General features: G+C 58.9%; 1 protein-coding gene across 1 annotated transcript in view; it reads right to left on the minus strand.

The window, feature by feature from the left end:
• The window catches only part of RNF144A (ring finger protein 144A), a 43626-nt gene extending 29361 nt beyond the window's left edge, over positions 1–14265 (minus strand). Inside the window, exon 1 of the mRNA XM_054179696.1 lies at positions 14037–14265. The gene's annotated coding sequence lies outside the window, so the exon portion shown is untranslated. The remainder of the gene's footprint in view (positions 1–14036) is intronic.
• Between the last annotated feature and the right edge of the window lie 3333 nt (positions 14266–17598).

Genomic DNA, 17598 nt, shown 5'->3' on the forward strand with positions numbered 1-17598 from the left:
GGCTGCTGAGCACTGCAACAGGCTGCCCAGGGAGGTGGTTGAGGCTCCATCCCTCGAGGTGAGGCTGGCCAAGGCTCTGGGCAACCTGCTCTAGTGGAGGATGTCCCTGCTGCCTGCAGGGGGCTTGGACTGGCTGAGCTTTGGAGGTCCCTTCCAACCCAAACCACTCTCTCTGCTTCTGGGATCTCCTGAGGCAGTGGTGGGGGAGCTCTGCCTCCTGGAGCTTGCTCCCTGTTGAGCAGAGGCTCCAAGAGCAGCATTTCACATCACCCCAGTGTTAAAAAAGCAATGAAGCAGAAAACACAACCCCCAGCAAACCCAAACCACCTCCCTGAGGAAGAGAGGCACTGGCAGAAGCAGTGCTGGAGCAGGCTGAATTGGAAGCCTGAGCTCATGCTCCACTTTGCAGAGGCCACACATTGGATGCTGCAGAGAGTAGGAAGCTGTCCAAGTCCAACTTTGTGCTTTCCCAATCCAAACAAGACATCAAACCACAGAAGCCTGCCCTCTTCTCTTTCAGCTGCTGGGAAGATCCCAGCTGAGGGCTGCTCCTGCTGCTCCCAGCCAAGCAGCAGAGCAGGCACAGCTCTCACCCAGCTCCTGAGGCAAACAGAGCCCACTGGAAACCCAGAGCTTCCTGGGGATGAATTCTGTCCTTGTGCTTGCTCCCCAGGAGGCTGTGAAAGAGCAACCACACTGCTCTGCAAGACCAGCCTGAAACACAGACCTGCTCCAGAGCTGCTAAAGCAAACATGGGCTGCAAGGCTCTGCTTGAGTTTAGCTTTCTGTGGTTGCTTTGGAGCTATTCCTAGGCACAGGCTCAGGCTGATGGCTTTGCCTTGGCTGATTTTATTGTACCCAGCAATCTGGGAGGGCAAAAATAGCAACTGCCTCTCAAATGTGGCTGTTGGTTCACAGATTGCATGGGGTAGGAAGGGACCCTTCCAAGGGTACCTTGCCCAAGCCCCCTGCAGGCAGCAGGGACAGCTCCAGCTGGAGCAGGCTGCCCAGGGCCACAGCAAGGCTGAGCCTGAATGTCTCCAGGGACAGGACTTCAAGCACATCCCTGGGCAGCCTGTGCCAGTATTCAACCACCTCCATGGGAGAGAACTTCCTTCTCATGTCCAACCTAACCCTGCCCTGCTCCAGGTCCAAACCCTTGCCTCTCATCCTGTCCTCACAGCCCCTTCTGAGCAGTCCCTGCCCAGCCTGCCTGGGGGTTTGATCCCCTGCAGGTATCAAAATGCAGCTCTGAGGTGCCCCTGGAGCCTTCTCCTCTGCAGGCTGCACAGCCCCAGCTGCCTCATCTGTGCTCCCAGCAGAGCTGCTGCAGCCCCCTGAGCATTTTTGTGGCCTGCTCTGGATCCACTCCATCATCAGGTCCAAGTCCTTCCTGTGCAAGGCTCCAGAGCTGGGTGCAGCACTCCAGCTGAGGCCTCACCAGAGCAAGGGGGAATGGCTTGGAGCTGAGGCAGAGCAGGGTCAGGCTGGAGCTGAGTGTGGAGAAGAGGAGGCTGAGGGAGAGCTCCTTGCTCTCTGCAGCTCCCTGAGAGGAGGCTGCAGGGAGCTGGGGGTTGAGCACTTCTCTCTAGTAACAAGGGATAGGAGGAGAGGAAATGGCCTCAGGTTGCCCCAGGGGAGGTTTAGGTTGGAGATGAGGAGAAACTTGGTGACTGGAAGGGTTCTCCAAGCCTGGCACAGGCTGCCCAGGGGGGTGGCTGGATCCCCATCCCTAGAGGGGGTGGAAGAGGCAGAGCTGTGGTGCTGAGGGCCATGGTGCAGCCCCAGCCTTGGCAGAGCTGAGACTGGTTGGACTGAATGAGCTTGAAGGGCTTTTGCAACCAATACTCTGGATATGGCCTCACCAGAGCAGAGCAGGGGGGCAGGAGAGCCTTGCTTGACCTGCTGGTCACACTCTTCTTCATGCACCCCAGGGCACCACTGGTCTTACTGACCACAAGGGCTCAGCTCCCTGAACCTTGTGGGGGCTGCCAGTTGTGATCCTCTGGGTGCCCCTGCTCCAGGAGGGGGGGATGGACTCCATGACCTCCAGAGATCCCTTCCAACCCCTGCACTGCTGTGTGCCCCTGTGAAATGCCTTCTCCAGGCCTAGCCCTGGAGCATCCTGGCTCCCAGCAGGCATCTCCTTGTTGCTGTCCTGCAGCCAGCTGCTGCCAGGCCAGGCTGCTCCATGGTGGCCAGAGCCAGGAGGAGCTGAGAGGCAGGGCTGGGAGAGCTGTGGCAGGCCCAGGAGCAGGGAGAGCTGCAGGCTGTGGGAGCTGCTCTCTCTCTCTGTGTGCCAGCCCATGGCTCAGCTGCTTTTTGTGTCAGCCAGGAGCAGCTAGGAGGCATGAATGGCCCTGAAACTCATCCCCCTCCACCTCAGCCTGTCACAGCTGCTGAGGCAGCTCCCAGCCAGCAGCTACAGCATCCAAGGACAAGAGCTCAAGGACACAGAGGAAAGAGGATGAAGCTTGGCAGCTTGTGTGCACAAGCAGGCATCTGGATCCTCACCTTGGCTGGTGGAGGGGACAGGCTGTGACTGTGGGCAATGGGATGGCCCCAGCAGCCCCCTGGGCCCTGTCAGGAGGCTGCATTCCATGCCCCCCCCTGCAGAGAGGGGGATGTGAGATGCCTCAGCAAGCAGGGCCCCCACAGCAGCCAAGGGCCACCCAGCACAGGGCACTTCTGCTGTGCAAGCTCCTCATGTGCCACACACACCCCAGCCCTGGGGCCCTTGTGGCAGGGAGGCTGGACCCAGAGCCCCACCTCAGAGCACTTCAGCAGAGCTTAACCCTGCAGCTCAGGGGAGAGAAAAGCACCCAGCAGACCAGGACCATGGAGTGGGTTTGGCTGCAGAAGACCTTTAAGATCAAGTCCAAACATTCCCTAACTCTGTCCAGTTTGGACAGCTCTCCAAGGCTGGAGCTAAGCCACATCCCTCAGCACCACACCTCCAAGTCCTACCAACACCTGGAGGGAGGCCACAAGGATGCTGCCAGGGCTGGAGCAGCTCTGCTGGGAGCACAGGCTGAGGGAGCTGGGGCTGTGCAGCCTGCAGAGGAGAAGGCTCCAGGGGCACCTCAGAGCTGCTGCCAGCACCTGAAGGGAGCCTGCAGGAAGGCTGCAGAGAGACTTCTCCTGAGGGGGTCTGCAGCCAGGCCAAGGGGGAATGGTTTGGAGCTGGGTCGGAGTGGAGCTGAGGAAGAAGTTCTGCAGCAGGAGGGAGCTGAGCCTCTGGCACAGGCTGCCCAGGGAGGCTGTGGCTGCCTCCTGCCTGGGGGTGCTGCAGGCCAGGCTGGATGAGGCTTTGGGCAGCTCAGTGTGGCTGAGAGGTGTCCCTGGGCATGGCAGGGAGGTGTGGAGGAGCAGATGAGCTCTGAGGTGTCCCTTCCACCCTGAGCCATTCTGGATTCTGTGATCTCAGCCCCTTTGAAACAGTGCAGCTGGGAGGGAGAAAAGGAGAAACCCAAACAGGTAGCAGGCTGCAGCATTTTAGGAAGGGAATGTTCATCCTCAGTGCCCTGGGTGCACATCCCTGCAGTCCTCAGGACGCAGCCTGGGTGAGGACAAACACAAAGGGCAACTCCTTTCAGGCCACAAACCATCTGCACAATGCCAGAGAGAGGGACAGAGGTCAGCAGAGGGAGAGCTGCAGCTTGTCCAGGCCATAGCCAGAGAGCATCACAGAATGGGGGGGGGCCAGGAAAGGCAGCTCTGGAGATGGAGCCAGCCCCCCCTGGCAGAGCAGGGCCAGCAGGAGCAGGCTGCACAGCATCAGGTCCAGCTGGGGTTACAATGCCTCCAGAGAAGGAGACTCCACAACCCCTCTGGGCAGCCTGCTCCAGGGCTGAGGGATCCCTCACAGCAAAAAGTCTTCCAGTGAAACCTCCTGGGGTCCAGTCTGTGCCCACTGCCCCTTGGCCTGCCCCTGGGCACCACTCAGCAGAGCCCAGCCCCAGCCTCTTGCCCCCCAGCCTTTAACCCTTGCTGAGCATTGCTCAGCTCCCCTCTGGGGCTGCTCTGCTCCAGGCTCAGCAGCCCCAGGGCTCTCAGCCTCCTCTCCTCTCAGAGATGCCCCAGGCCCCTCAGCAGCTTTGTGGCCCTTTGACAGACTCTCCCCAGCAGTTCCCTGTCCCTCTTGAAGGGGGGAGCCCAGAACTGGCCCCAGTGCTCCAGCTGTGGCCTCAGCAGGGCAGAGCAGAGGGGGAGAAGCAGCTGCCTCACCCTGCTGGCCAGACTCAACACATCCTAGGACAACACTGAGCTTCCTGAACAGGGGGAACCTTTAGGATACCCCATCAGCCACCCAAGGCTCCTGTCCCTGGTGCCCTGAAGCCACTCTTTCTGCAGTGAGCAACCTGCTGGAGTGTGAGGTGTCCCTGGCCATGGCAGGGGGTTGGAGCTGGCTGAGCCTTGAGATCCCTTCCAGCCCTAAGGATTCTATGACCTGGGGCAGTGCAGAGAGCAGAGTGCAGGTGAAGCAGGTGGTAGTGAACCTGCTGTAGTGTGAGGTGTCCCTGCCCATGGCAGGGGGTTGGAACTGGCTGAGCCTTGAGCTCCCTTCCAACCCTGACAGCTCTGTGATTCTCAATCCCCATCCCTGGAGGGGTTTGGAAGAGGCAGAGCTGTGCTGCTGAGGGCCATGGCTTGGCCCCAGCCTTGGCAGAGTCAGGGAGTGGTTGGGGTGGCTGAGCTGAAAGGGCTTTTCCAAGCAAAAGGATTCTCTGGTTGGATGAAAAGTCAGGCAGGACTGAATTGATGCAAAGCAGCCCTGGCTCAGAGGCTCCTCACCTCCTTCCTTCAGTGGCCTCTGAATGGCTGCTGAGTGGGAAGAGAGAAATGAAAGAGGAGGAGGTTTCTTGTGGCAGGATGAGGAACAGTGGCTGTTGTTCTGGAGAAGCACAAGGGCAGCCTCTGGAGAAGAGGAAAGAGTCCCAGGGAAAGCAGGGAAGCTGCTGTGCCCCCTGCACACTTCCCAGCCCTGGAGGCCCCATGGCAGGAGCCACCCCCAGCAGAGGCAGGTTGGCATTTAGACTCCCCAGGCACACCATGATGCAGTCCCAGAGGGGCAGAGGGCTTGGAAGGGACCTCTGAGTGCAACCCCCCCTGCCAGAGCAGGATCAGCTAGGGCAGGCCCCACAGGAGCTCCCTTCCTCCTCTCCTCCACCTCATCTGGTGGAGCTGGGGATGTCCCTGCCCCCTGCAGGGGGGGTGGACAGGATGACCCTGGGGGTTCCTCCCAACCTGAGGCATTCAGTGATTCTGTTGGCTCTAAGCCATGGCCCTCAGCACCACAGCTCTGCCTCTGACAAACCCCTCCAAGGGATGGGGATTCAGCCACCGCCCTGGGCAGCCTCTGCCAGGCTTGGAGAACCCTTCCAGTCACCAAGTTTCTTCTCAGCTCCAACCTAAACCTCCCCTGGGGCAAGCTGAGGCCACTTCCTCTCCTATCACTTGTTCCTAGGAGGAGGAGCCCAAGCCCCAGCTCCCTGCAGCCTCCTCTCAGGGAGCTGCAGAGGGCAATGAGGTCTCCCTCAGCCTCCTCTTCTCCAGGCTCAACACCCCCAGGGCCCTCAGCTGCTCCTCCCCAGCCCTCTTCTCCAGACCCTTCCCCAGCTTGGTTGCCCCTCTCTGGGCCTGCTCAATGCCCTTCTTGGAGTGAGCAGCCCAAAGCTGAAGGTGCCAAGCCCCTGGGCTGTGCTGCTGCTCCCATGGGACACCAGATGAAGGAAGGAAGGAGACAAGTAAGGGAGGTTGCCTCTTCTGGAGCCCTCCTCTGCTGATGCCCAGTGACAGCCACAGCTCAAGGCATGCTGACAAGCTCCAGCAGCTTCTGCTCAGGCAGCCAGCAGAGGTGAGAGGCTGCAGGGGAGAGGAAAACAAACTCCTGCTGTGCAGAACAGCTCCCCTGGAGCTGCAGGGATCCAAAGTGCAGGGCACAACCAAGCAGACACCCTGGAGCCAAGGACAGCATGGCCAGGGGCCAGGGGCAGCAGCCCTGCTCACTGCAAGCCCTGCTCAGAGCAAGCCCTGCATGACCTGGCCCAAGGCTGGGGACTGGCACAGCACAAGACCAGGACAAACCAACCAGCTGAGCCCCCTCAGGAGCAAGCCAGAGCCCAGCAGGCACAGCATGGTTTGAGCTGGAAGGGACCCTCAAGATCACCCAGTGCCAACCCCCTGCCATGGGCAGGGACAGCTCCCCCCAGCCCAGGCTGCTCACAGCCTCCTCCAGCCTGCCCTGCAAGGCTTCCAAGCCTGGGGCTGGGCATCAGCTGGAAGCAAATCTCAAGGGGCAGTGGGCAGCCCCAGCTCCTGGGAGCCAGCACATGCCTGCTGCAGCCCTGGGACCATGGCTGCTGTACCTGCCCCAGCTCCTGGGAGCCAGCACATGCCTGCTGCAGCCCTGGGAGCCTGGCTGCTGTACCTGCCCCAGCTCCTGGGAGCCAGCACATGCCTGCTGCAGCCCTGGGAGCCTGGCTGCTGTACCTGCCCCAGCTCCTGGGTGCCAGCACATGCCTGCTGCAGCCCTGGGAGCATGGCTGCTGTACCTGCCCCAGCTCCTGGGAGCCAGCACATGCCTGCTGCAGCCCTGGGAGCCAGCACATGCCTGCTGCAGCCCTGGGAGCATGGCTGCTGTACCTGCCCCAGCTCCTGGGAGCCAGCACATGCCTGCTGCAGCCCTGGGAGCCTGGCTGCTGTACCTGCCCCAGCTCCTGGGTGCCAGCACATGCCTGCTGCAGCCCTGGGAGCCTGGCTGCTGTACCTGCCCCAGCTCCTGGGTGCCAGCACATGCCTGCTGCAGCCCTGGGAGCATGGCTGCTGTACCTGCCCCAGCTCCTGGGAGCCAGCACATGCCTGCTGCAGCCCTGGGAGCATGGCTGCTGTACCTGCCCCAGCTCCTGGGAGCCAGCACATGCCTGCTGCAGCCCTGGGAGCATGGCTGCTGCACCTGCCCCAGCTCTGCAGCTTGGCAGTGTCACCCCCACAGCAAAGCTGGGGGACAGGGCTAGGGAGGAGCACCCCAGGGACCTGGGCTTAGGTTAGCCTGGAGAAGAGGAGGGTGAAAGGGGACCACCTGGTTTCTGCAGCTCCCTGAAAGGAGGTTGGAGCCAGCTGGAGGTTGGCCTCTTCTCCCCAGTAACAAGGAACTGGCCTAAAATGACACCAGGGGAGGGTTAGGGTAGAGATTAGGACAAAGCTTCTGGACTGCCAGAGTGGTCAGGGGCTGGCAGAGGCTGCCTAGGGAGGTGCTGGAGTCCCCAGCCCTGGGGGTGCTCCAGAACCCTGTGGCCATGGCACTTGGGGCCAGGGTTTGGTGGCCATGGGGGGGTTGGGTTGAGGGTGGGACTGGAGGATCTTTGAGGCCTTTGCCAACCACACCAATTCTGTGATTCCAGGACTGGGTGTAGAAGAATAACCACACAGCAGGCTGGAAGAATCAGCCCCATCCTCCTGACCCCCACCCTTCAGGTACTGAGCAGCACAGGATCACACAACTGGCAGGGCTGGAAGGGACCTCAAGGCTCAGCCAGCTCCAAGCCCCTGCCATGGGCAGGGACACCTCACACTGCAGCAGGCTGCTCACAGCCACATCTCCTCTCCAGCTCCTCTCCTGCAGGCTAAACAGCTCCAGGTCTCAGCCTCTGCCCAGCAGGTAGATGTTCCAATCCCCTCAGCACCTCAGTGGCTCTCCACTGGTCAGGGGCTGGCAGAGGCTGCCCAGGGAGGTGCTGGAGTCCCCAGCCCTGGGGGTGCTGCAGACCCCTGTGGCCATGGCACTTGGGGCCAGGGTTTGGTGGCCACGTGGGGGTTGGGTTGCTGGTTGGCCTGGGTGAGCTTGGGAGGGTTTGCCAGCCCAGGGCAGGCTCATGCAGGTGCTGTGGAGGTGTGCTCCCCCCCAGGCTCCAAGGGCATGCCCAGGAGCATGTCACACAGCAGGGCAGGGGATGGCAGAAGGTCCCAGCACAAACAGGGGACTGTCAGATGTGCTCCATGGAGGGCAGTGTGCCAAACAGGAGCAGCCCCCTGAAAGGCTCACCCAGAGGAGGGGAGACAGGGAGGAGAGATGCAGGACCAACACTGGCTTGTGTCACTTGGGCTCCTACCAAGTGACAGGCCCCAGCTGGGCACAACTGCTGGAGAAGACAACCCCTGAGAGGCCCTGGTGGGCAACAGCCTGGCACTGGAATGCCACAGGCTGCCACTTGCTGTTGAGTGAAGAGATGGGAATGCTGCTGAGAGCCAGTGCTCTCAGAGAGGGACCTCAAAGACCACCCAGTGCCACCCCCTGCCATGGGCAGGGACACCTGCCCCCAGCCCAGGCTGCTCAGGGCCTCATCCAGCCTGGCCTGGAACACCTCCAGGCAGGAGGCAGCCACAGCCTCCCTGGGCAGCTTGTGCCAGGCTCTCCCCAGCCTCACTCTCCAGAAGTTCTTCCTCAATCTGCCCTCTCCCAGCTCCAAGCCATTGTCCCTGGTCCTGGCACTCCCAGCCCCTGTCACAAGCCCCTCCCCAGCTCTCCTGGAGCCCCTTCAGGTCCTGGAAGGCTGCTCTGAGGTCCACAGCCTCCCTGGGCAACCTGTGCCAGGCTCTCCCCAGCCTCCCTCTCCAGAAGTTCTTCCTGAGCTCCAGCCTCAGTCTCCCCTCTCCCAGCTTCACTGCACTCCCTCTCACCCTGCCACCACCAGCCCTGGGCAGATGTTTCCTCACAGGAGAGATGTTCTGCTCCCCTGCTATCTTTGTAGCCCTCTTGAGGGAGTCCAAGCCAAAAGCTCACCTTGGTCCTCTCTGGGTTTCCCTGCTGGGAGGGGGCTGCTGGGATGCCCTGGCTGCCTGCTGCAAAGGAGGGCACTGACTTCCCTGGCTCTCCAGCACAGCAGCTCAGAAATGCTGCCAGCTGTGTCCTGCCTCTGCAGGCAGTGCCTGCTGGAGCTGGCAGTGCTGCCACAAGCTTGGCTGCTTGCTGATGGGGCCATTCCTGCTGGGGACACTCTGACTCTCCTTCCCCTCTCTCCCTCCCTCTTTGGGGACTGACTCCATGTGCCTGGCAGTTTCACTCAAGGTGAGGGGGGCAAGGAAGAGCTCAGCAGATGGCTGCAATCTCACTAAGAGAATGGAACTGAGAGAGAGGGGTCCAGAGGAGGCCATGGAGGTGGTCAGAGGGCTGAGGCATCTCTGTTATGGGCACAGGCTGGGGGAGCTGGGGCTGGGCAGCCTGGAGAAGAGAAGGCTCCAGGCAGACCTCAGAGCAGCCTGCCAGTGCCTGAAGGGCTCCAGGAGAGCTGGAGAGGGACTTGTGACAAGGGCTGGGAGGGGCAGGATGAGGGACAATGGCTTGGAGCTGGCAGAGGGCAGATTGAGAGTGGAGATGAGGAAGAAACTCTTTAGATGCCTTCAGAGCATGGATCAAGGTAGAACATGAGCAAGGATCTTCAGAGCTTTCTCATCAACAGACCTTGGCAGTGAGGGCAGGGAGACTCTGGCACAGGCTGCCCAGGGAGGCTGTGGATGCTCTCTCCCTGGAGGTGCTGAAGGCCAGGCTGGATGAGGCCTGGAGCAACCTGGGCTGCTGGGAGGTTGGGGTAGATGACCTCCAGGTCCCTTCCAACCTGAGCCATCACACCACTCCACGACTTCCTCCACTCCTAACACAAAAGGAAGCAGGGTTCAAAGCCAGCCTCCTCCAGCCACGCACCAAGGGAGCTGCCCAGCTATCAAAGCTCCTCCCCAGGACACCCAGTGAGGAGCAGGAGAGACTGCAAGTCCCCTGCTGCCTCCTCAGGTGCCTGGGACAGGCAGGGGCTGTGTGCAGGACGGGCAGAGCTGGTATTTTATGGAGCTCTGTGGATGTCTGTGCCTGAATCAGCAGTGGGGAGGGCAACCCCCACTCCTCTGGCAGCCTGGGAGAGTGCTGCTGTGAACAGAGCAGACACACTGAGGCCATTCATAACCCCAGGATGGGCAGCTGCAGCCAAAGCTCAGGGCTGAGGCAGCAGCCTTGTCCTTGGCTGAAAGGGAAGCTCTCAGAGGCTGCAGCAGCTCCAACAGCTCAATGAGCATCAAAGCCACACAGAAGCTCTGACAGAGCCTTGGGGGGAAGCAGTGGGGCTGGGAGAGAGAAGTGTCAGGACCCAGATCAGTTCAGCAAGCACAGGGTTGGGGGTTGGATTCTCCCCCTCCCCTGCCAAACCCAGTGAAATGTGCCAAAATCCAGGCTGCCAGGGAAGGTGTCCCCCAGAGCTGGGCTTCAAGGGCAAGAGCCCTGCAGCTGACAAGCACATGATTGGGTCTACCAGCAGCTCCTGCTGAACACATGATGAGGTCTACCAGCTCCTAGAAGAGGCACCAGGGTAACTGAGACAGGAGGGGAAATGGATGGAGCCTTTGTTTCAGCTCCAGGCTGTCTCACCCAGGGTATTTCCATCAGGCTGCAAACATCCCTCATTGTATTGCCATCCCAGATGGCTTCTCCTCCTGGTGAACAACACAAAAGATTGCACAAGAGGATGCTGAGCCATGGTGGCCCCAGGAAGGAGGAGTGGAGGAATACAATCTCCCCCTCCCAGCCAAACCCTGCCTGTTTCCAAGGGCTCCTCGGCAGAAGCCAAGACTCTCACCACCCACCAGCACCACCCTGCTCTCGCTTGACCCTCCTGCTGGTGGGCACTCCACAGCAGCACAGGATGGTGGGGGCTGGAAGGGACCCCTGCAAATCAGCCACTCCAAGCCCCTTGCTAAGGCAGGCTCACCCAGGGCAGGTCACCCAGGAGCACATCCAGCTGGAGCTTGAGAGTCTCCAGCCAAGGAGACTCCACAACCTCTCTGGGCAGCCTGCTCCAGGGCTCTGTCACCCACAAAAGGGAAGAAGATTCTCCCAAGTTCAAGTGAAACCTCCTGGGCTGCAGTTTGTGCCCAGTGCCCCTTGGCCTGTCCCTGGGCACCACTGAGAAGAGCCCAGCCACATCCTCTCGATCCCCACCCTTTAGCTATTGATCATCACTGATTACATCCCCCTCAGGCTGCCCTCCTCATGACTAGACAGCCCCAGATCTCTCAGTTTTCTCTCATAACAGATGCTCCAATCCCCTCAGCAGCCTCAAGGGCCTCTCTTGGGCTCTCTCCAGCAGCTCCCTGTCCCTCCTGAACTGGGGAGCCCAGAACCAGACACCATATTCCAGGTGTGGCCTCACCATGACACAGTAAGGGGCCAGGAGAACCTCCCTTGCCCTGCTGGCCACACTCTTCTTCATACACCCCAGGAGACCACTGACCTTCTTGGCCACAAGGGCACATTGCCTTCCTCCTGGGGAGCTTGCTCTCCACCAGCACTCCCAGGTCCTTCTCCACAGAGCTGCCCCCCAGCAGGTCAGCCCTCACCTGTCCTGCTGCAGGGCTTTGTTGCTCCCCAAGTGCAGGACTCTGCACTTGCCCTGGCTGAGCCTCCTGAGCTTGCCCTCTGCCCAGCTCTGGTGGAATGGCAGCAGAGCCAGAAGTCAGGTCAGGTCACCCCAACATTACCAGCAGACAACCACTGCACTTCTCCCACACTCCAGCCCCCACCTCAGTTCAGGCAGAGCAGTTTCTTGAAGGGCACAGACCTGTCCCCCAGCACAACCCACCCCTCACCCCCCCTTCTCTCCCCACCCCCACCCCTTGGCTCCAACTTCCTGCCTACAAGAGCCTCACAGACCAGCTTGGTTTGGAGGGCACCTGCAAGCTCACCTAGCTCCAACCAGCCTGCCATGGGCACAGACACCTCCCACGAGCCCAGGCTGCCCCAAGCCTCATCCAGCCTGGCTCCAAACCCTTCCAGAAGGGCCAGCAAGCAGGAGTCTGAAAGGCTTGATACGATCTCTGTGGCAGCACTGTGCCCAAGAGCAGACCAACCTCAGCTGCAGCCACTCCTGGGGCAGCACTGATAAGCAAATGTGACATGAAGCAATCCACTTGCAGGGTAAACAGATGTTTGGCTAGACTGGGAAGGACCCAGACAAACAGATCCCCTTCCAAACCAGCAGTCAAGCTTGGGCTACAAGAGAGAAGAGGAGGGCTCCAGGGCAGAAATGTCAATGTTTCCAAGAACACAGTGAGGACTCAAACCCCAGTTTGTCTCTCTCCCAAAGGTCTTTCCCTACCCATTCTGTGCTTCCCTCAGCAGCCTGCCCCACTGGCACGCCCTTGTCCCAGCTCTCCAGGGGCAATAAAAGCACAGCAATGCAGGGCCTGACTCTTCAGGCACAAGATATCCTTGACTTAAAAGGACACTGTGGATCCAGGCCAAGCTCACACCATGCATATGGTGCCTTGAGTCCTGTCTGCAGTTCTGGGGCCCTTGATTTAAGAAGGGCATTGAGCTGCTGGAAGGTGTCCAGAGAGGGGCAACAGAGCTGGGCAGGGGTCTGGAGCACAGCCCTGTGAGGAGAGGCTGAGGGAGCTGGGGTTGCTTAGCCTGCAGAAGAGGAGGCTCAGGGGAGACCTTCTTGCTCTCTCCAACTCCCTGCAGGGAGGTTGGAGCCAGGTGGGGGGTGGTCTTTTCTCCCAGGCAGCCAACACCAGAACAAGAGGACACAGTCTCAGGCTGTGCCAGGGGAGGTTTAGGCTGGATGTTAGGAAAAAGTTCTTCCCAGAGAGATTGGCCATTGGGATGTGTTGCCCAGGGAGGTGGTGGAGTCCCCATCCCTGGAGGTGTTCAAGAAAGGCTTGGATGTGGCACTTGGAGCCATGGTTTAGTTGTCAGGAGGTGTTAGGTGTTAGGCAATAGGTTGGACTGGATGATCTCTGAGGTCTTTTCCAACTTTATTGATTCCATGATTGTTGAAACCCCTCACCAAAGCCAACAGCAGCATCTCTTCAGAGCAGTGAAGGAAGACAACAATAAAAGAGAAAAAGCTGAAAGCACAACCCCCACCAAGCCCAGTTCTGTGTTTTCCACCCTGCAGCCCAAACCAAACCATTTCTGCCCCATCCCTGGAGGTGTTTGCAGCCAGGCTGGATGTGGCTGTGAGCAACCTGCTGTAGTGTGAGGTGTCCTAGCCCATGGCAGGGGGTTGGAACTGGATGGTCCTTGAGGTCCCTTCCAACCCTGACAATTCTGTGAGTCCGTGATGCTGTGATTCTCCCCAGAGCACACAGCTCACTTGCATCTCAAGCTGTGCCAGGGGAGGTTTAGGCTGGACATTAGGAAGAAATTCTTCCCAGACAGAGAGACTGGCCAGTGGGATATGCTGCCCAGGGAGGTGGTGGAGTCCCCATCCCTGCAGGTGTTTAGGAAGAGCCTGGATGAGGCACTTGGTGCCATGGTTGAGTTGCTCAGATGGTGCTGGAGGCAAGGTTGGCCTGGATGATCTCTGAGGTCTCTTCCAGCCTGGTTAATTCTGTACCCCAGAACACCATCACAGAGCCCCAGAATCCACACAGCCCTCTTTCAATCCATTGCTTTCACACCCTGCAAGAGGGCTTGCTGGCCTCCACGGCACTCAGCTGCGCTCCAGGCAGCGGCTTTTTAGCTCATCTGTGGAAACCACAGCCCAGCGAACGCGGGGGGTGCTAGGGCTCCCTTGCCGTGCCGTGCCATGCCGTGCCGTGCCGTGCCCTGCCCGCAGCACCCTCTCCTCCGGGGCAGCCTGCGCCCTCCCTGCCCGGGTACCACCTCGCTCCTCCGCCTCGCCCATCCCCGAGCGGCCCCGAGGGCACCCGGCTGCGGGGGGGAGAACCGGAGCCAGCCCTGCCCCGGGGCGCAGCCCCCAGCCCCGGCCGCCGCCAGCAGCCGGCGGGGGAGGCCTGGAGCCGGCGGCGGGCAGCAGCCGCCGGGCGCGGGGGAGCCGCAGGGCTCAGCCCCCCGCGGGAAGAGCGGCTGAACACCCCCCCGGGGATGGAGGCGGCTGGGCGCCGCCTTTCGCCGCCGCACCTCCGCCCCCATCCATCCGTCTATCGATCTGTGGATCGCTCCCGCCGCAGGGGCTGCCCCGCCGCCGGCTGCCCCCGCCGCCGGCTGCCTTGCCCCGCCGCGCCCGGCTCGCCGCACGCCTTACCCTCAGCCTCCGCCGGTCGCCGGCACAGGGCGGCCCGCGCTACCCCGCCCAGCCGCCGCAGGGCAGAGCCCTCGCCTCCACCATGGTCCTCTACCCTGCCGCAGCGACGGAGTGCGGACAGCGGGAGCCGCTCCCGGGCTTTTCTGCGGCGCGGGGCGGGGGGGCAGCGGAGGAGGAGGAAGGTGGGGTGAGGGCGGGCGCGCCCCGCAGTCAGGCAGCCGCCATTAACCGCCGCGCTGCCGCCGCCCGCCCCGGCGCTTTGAAGCGGCCGCTGCGCCGCGCCGGGCGGAGCGGCGCCGCCTGGCGGCGCAGGGAGGGAGCGGCGGGGCCGGCGGGAAGCGGGGATCCCGGGGGTTCCCGCCTGGCACCGGCCGCGGGCTCCCAGCGCAGCACCGGCAGCCGTTTCCCCCTCTTTCCTGTTTTTAATCTTAATTATTCCGATTCGAAGTAGGACTCTGTGATTTGATTTAAAGCACCGCATCGCAGGCTGGTGCGGCTGTGTCCGTGCTCCCCAACCCTACCCGGCAGGAGAGAAGTAATCACAGAGCTGTCAGAGCTGGAAGGGACCTCAAGGCTCAGCCAGCTCCAACCCCCTGCCATGGCCAGGGACACCTCACACTGCAGCAGGTTGCTCACAGCCACATCCAGCCTGGCTGCAAACACCTCCAGGCAGGAGGCTGCCACCACCTCCCTGGGCAACCTGTGCCAGGCTCTCAGCACCCTCATGGGGAACAACTTCTTCCTCACATCCAAACTCAAGCTCCCCATTTCTAGTTTTGCTCCATCCCCCCCAGTCCTAGCACAGACACCCTCAAAAGTCCTTCACCGGCTTTTTTGGAGCCCCTTTCAGATCCTGGAAGGCCACAATGAGGTCTCCTGGGAGCCTTCTCCTCTCCAGCCTGCACAACCCCAACTCCCTCAGGCTGTGCTCAGAGCAGAGCAGCTCCAGCCCTCTGAGAGGAGTTGATTTGAAAGCAGAGGTTCCCTGGCCTGTATTAGGGGAAGGAAGAAGGGAAACGTCAGGAGACCAGGACAGGAATGGTTGTTTTACAGCAGAAAAAAAACCAAACCAAAACCCAGCTGCTTTCTTGTTGTTGGTTTGTGTGTGGAGCAAGGGCTCTGTGTGGAGACATAAAAGGGGAAGACATCAAGCTGGGGAGATAGAATCATGGAATCTGTATAGTTTTGGGTTAGAAAAGCCCTCTGAGATCATCCAGTCCAACCATCAACCCAACCCCACCATGGCCATCAAGCCCTGGCCCCAAGTGCCATGGCCACAGGGTTCTGGAACACCCCCAGGGATGGGGACTCCAGCATCTCCCTAGGCAGCCTGTGCCATTGATTTCAAGGATTGTCTCTCAAAGTGTCTCGAGAGAGACAAGGATCTGCTGGGGAGGGTCCAAGAGAGAGCTGCCAGGAGAATTAAGGGATTTGAACATCTCTGTGAAGAAAGACTGAGAGCCCTGGAGCTGTGTAGTCTGGAGAAGAGAAGGCTCAGAGGGCATCTGGTTAATGCCTATGGCAGGAGGGTGTCAAGAAGAAGGGGCCAGGCTCTTTTGGGAGGTGCCCAGGGTTAGGAAAAGGAGCGATGGACACAAACTGGAACCCAGGAGATTTCACCTCAACATGAGGAGAAACTTCTTTGGTGCGAGGATGCTGAAGGCCTGGAGCAGGCTGCCCAGAGAGGTTGTGGAGTCTCCTGCTCTGGAGACTTTCAAGCCCCACCTGGATGTGTTCCTGTGTGACCTGCCCCGGGTGATCCTGCTCTGGACTGGATGATCTCCAGAAGTCCCTTCCAACCCCCTGTGATTCCATGATTCCATGAAACAAACTGTGATGTCAATTCCTTAACATACTTAGCAGAACTGAAAAGCTTCTGATAAAATCCATCTGCAGTGCCTGAATTCCCCACACACCAAATTTTCAGCCCCAGTTTGTTTGCCCTGCAGCTTCCCCCCTAGGCACAAAGGAAGTCTTGCAGCACTTCCAGAGGGACACACAGAGCAAAACAGGGTTTATGGATCTGAATGGAAGTTCGGGCACCTCACATCTGCCTGCTGTGTGCTACAGCTGGCACCTGCTGCAGCAGGAGCAAGCTGCTGGGTGTACTGGTACATGGAGGCACTAAAGCCACTGGCATGTGGGGAGGGAGAGGAGAGGGAGAGGGAAGAAAAGAGGAAGTAAAAGGGCAGAAAATAAATGAGAAAATAAAAATTAAATAAGAAAGGGAAGAAAAATGGAAATTGAAAGAACAGGAAAAGGAAAGAAAGGGAAAAGTAAAAGGGAGGGGAAGGGAAGGGAAGGGAAGGGAAGGGAAGGGAAGGGAAGGGAAGGGAAGGGAAGGGAAGGGAAGGGAAGGGAAGGGAAGGGAAGGGAAGGGAAGGGAAGGGAAGGGAAGGGAAGGGAAGGGAAGGGAAGGGAAGGGAAGGGAAGGGAAGGGAAGGGAAGGGAAGGGAAGGGAAGGGAAGGGAAGGGAAGGGAAAAGAAAAAGAAAAAGAAAAAGAAAAAGAAAAAAAAAAGAAAAAGAAAAAGAAAAAGGAAAAGGAAAGAAAATGAAAGAAAAGAAAAGAAAAGGAAAGAAAAGGAAAGGAAAGAAAAGAAAAGAAAAGAAAAGAAAAGAAAAGAAAAGAAAAGAAAAGAAAAGAAAAGAAAAGAAAAGAAAAGAAAAGAAAAGAAAAGAAAAGAAAAGAAAAGAAAAGGAAAAAGAAAAGAAAAGAAAAGAAAAGAAAAGAAAAGAAAAGAAAAGAAAAGAAAAGAAAAGAAAAGAAAAGAAAAGAAAAGAAAAGAAAAGAAAAGAAAAGAAAAGAAAAGAAAAGAAAAGAAAAGAAAGAGTGAAAGTCTCTGGGAGGTGTTGTGACTGCAAAACACCAAATCCAAAGACACAAAGGATCAGGGCTGAAATGTTTTATTTACAATGAGGAGAGTCCAAACAGAAAGCAAGGGGTTAGACATGGACCTACTTTCACAGTGCTTTCAGAGCTGCATCTTCCCCTACTCAGGAGTAGCAGCTCCTACTTAAGGGCTTTCCCCTTCAACTCTGACGCTCCACGGGGTGAGTGTGAAACCTTTCTGCTGCAAAGCTCTTTGGTGCTATCAGAAGAATGGCAGAAGGTGTAAATCCCTCTGCAGAAGGTGTAAATCCCTCTGCAGGGTACATTGAATGCTTAAGACTTATCCTCCAGGTTGCTCAGGACACACAGTTTTAAGCCATTTCAGCAGGCACCTTCATCAGAAGTGTGTGTGGGGGGAGAGAAGACCCTGTCCAACACAGCACAGCAATGCTTGCAGAGAGAGGGGAAGTGAGGGAAGTTAGGATTAAAACACAAATGTTGTCTCAGGAAAAAAGAAGTCTTCCCAGGCAGGCTTCCCAGGCACTGGAACAGCTGCACAGATTGCACTGGGGAGGAAGGGACCCTCCAAGGTCATCTTGTCCAACCTCCCCTGTGCTCAGCAGGGACAACTAAACCATGGCTCCAAGTACCACATCCAAGCCTCACTTGAACACCTCCAGGGTTGGTGACTCCATCACCTCCCTGGGCAGCACATCCCAATGGCCAATCTC

Source organism: Dryobates pubescens, chromosome 3 (assembly GCF_014839835.1).
Source record: "Dryobates pubescens isolate bDryPub1 chromosome 3, bDryPub1.pri, whole genome shotgun sequence".
Classification (NCBI taxonomy): domain Eukaryota; kingdom Metazoa; phylum Chordata; class Aves; order Piciformes; family Picidae; genus Dryobates; species Dryobates pubescens.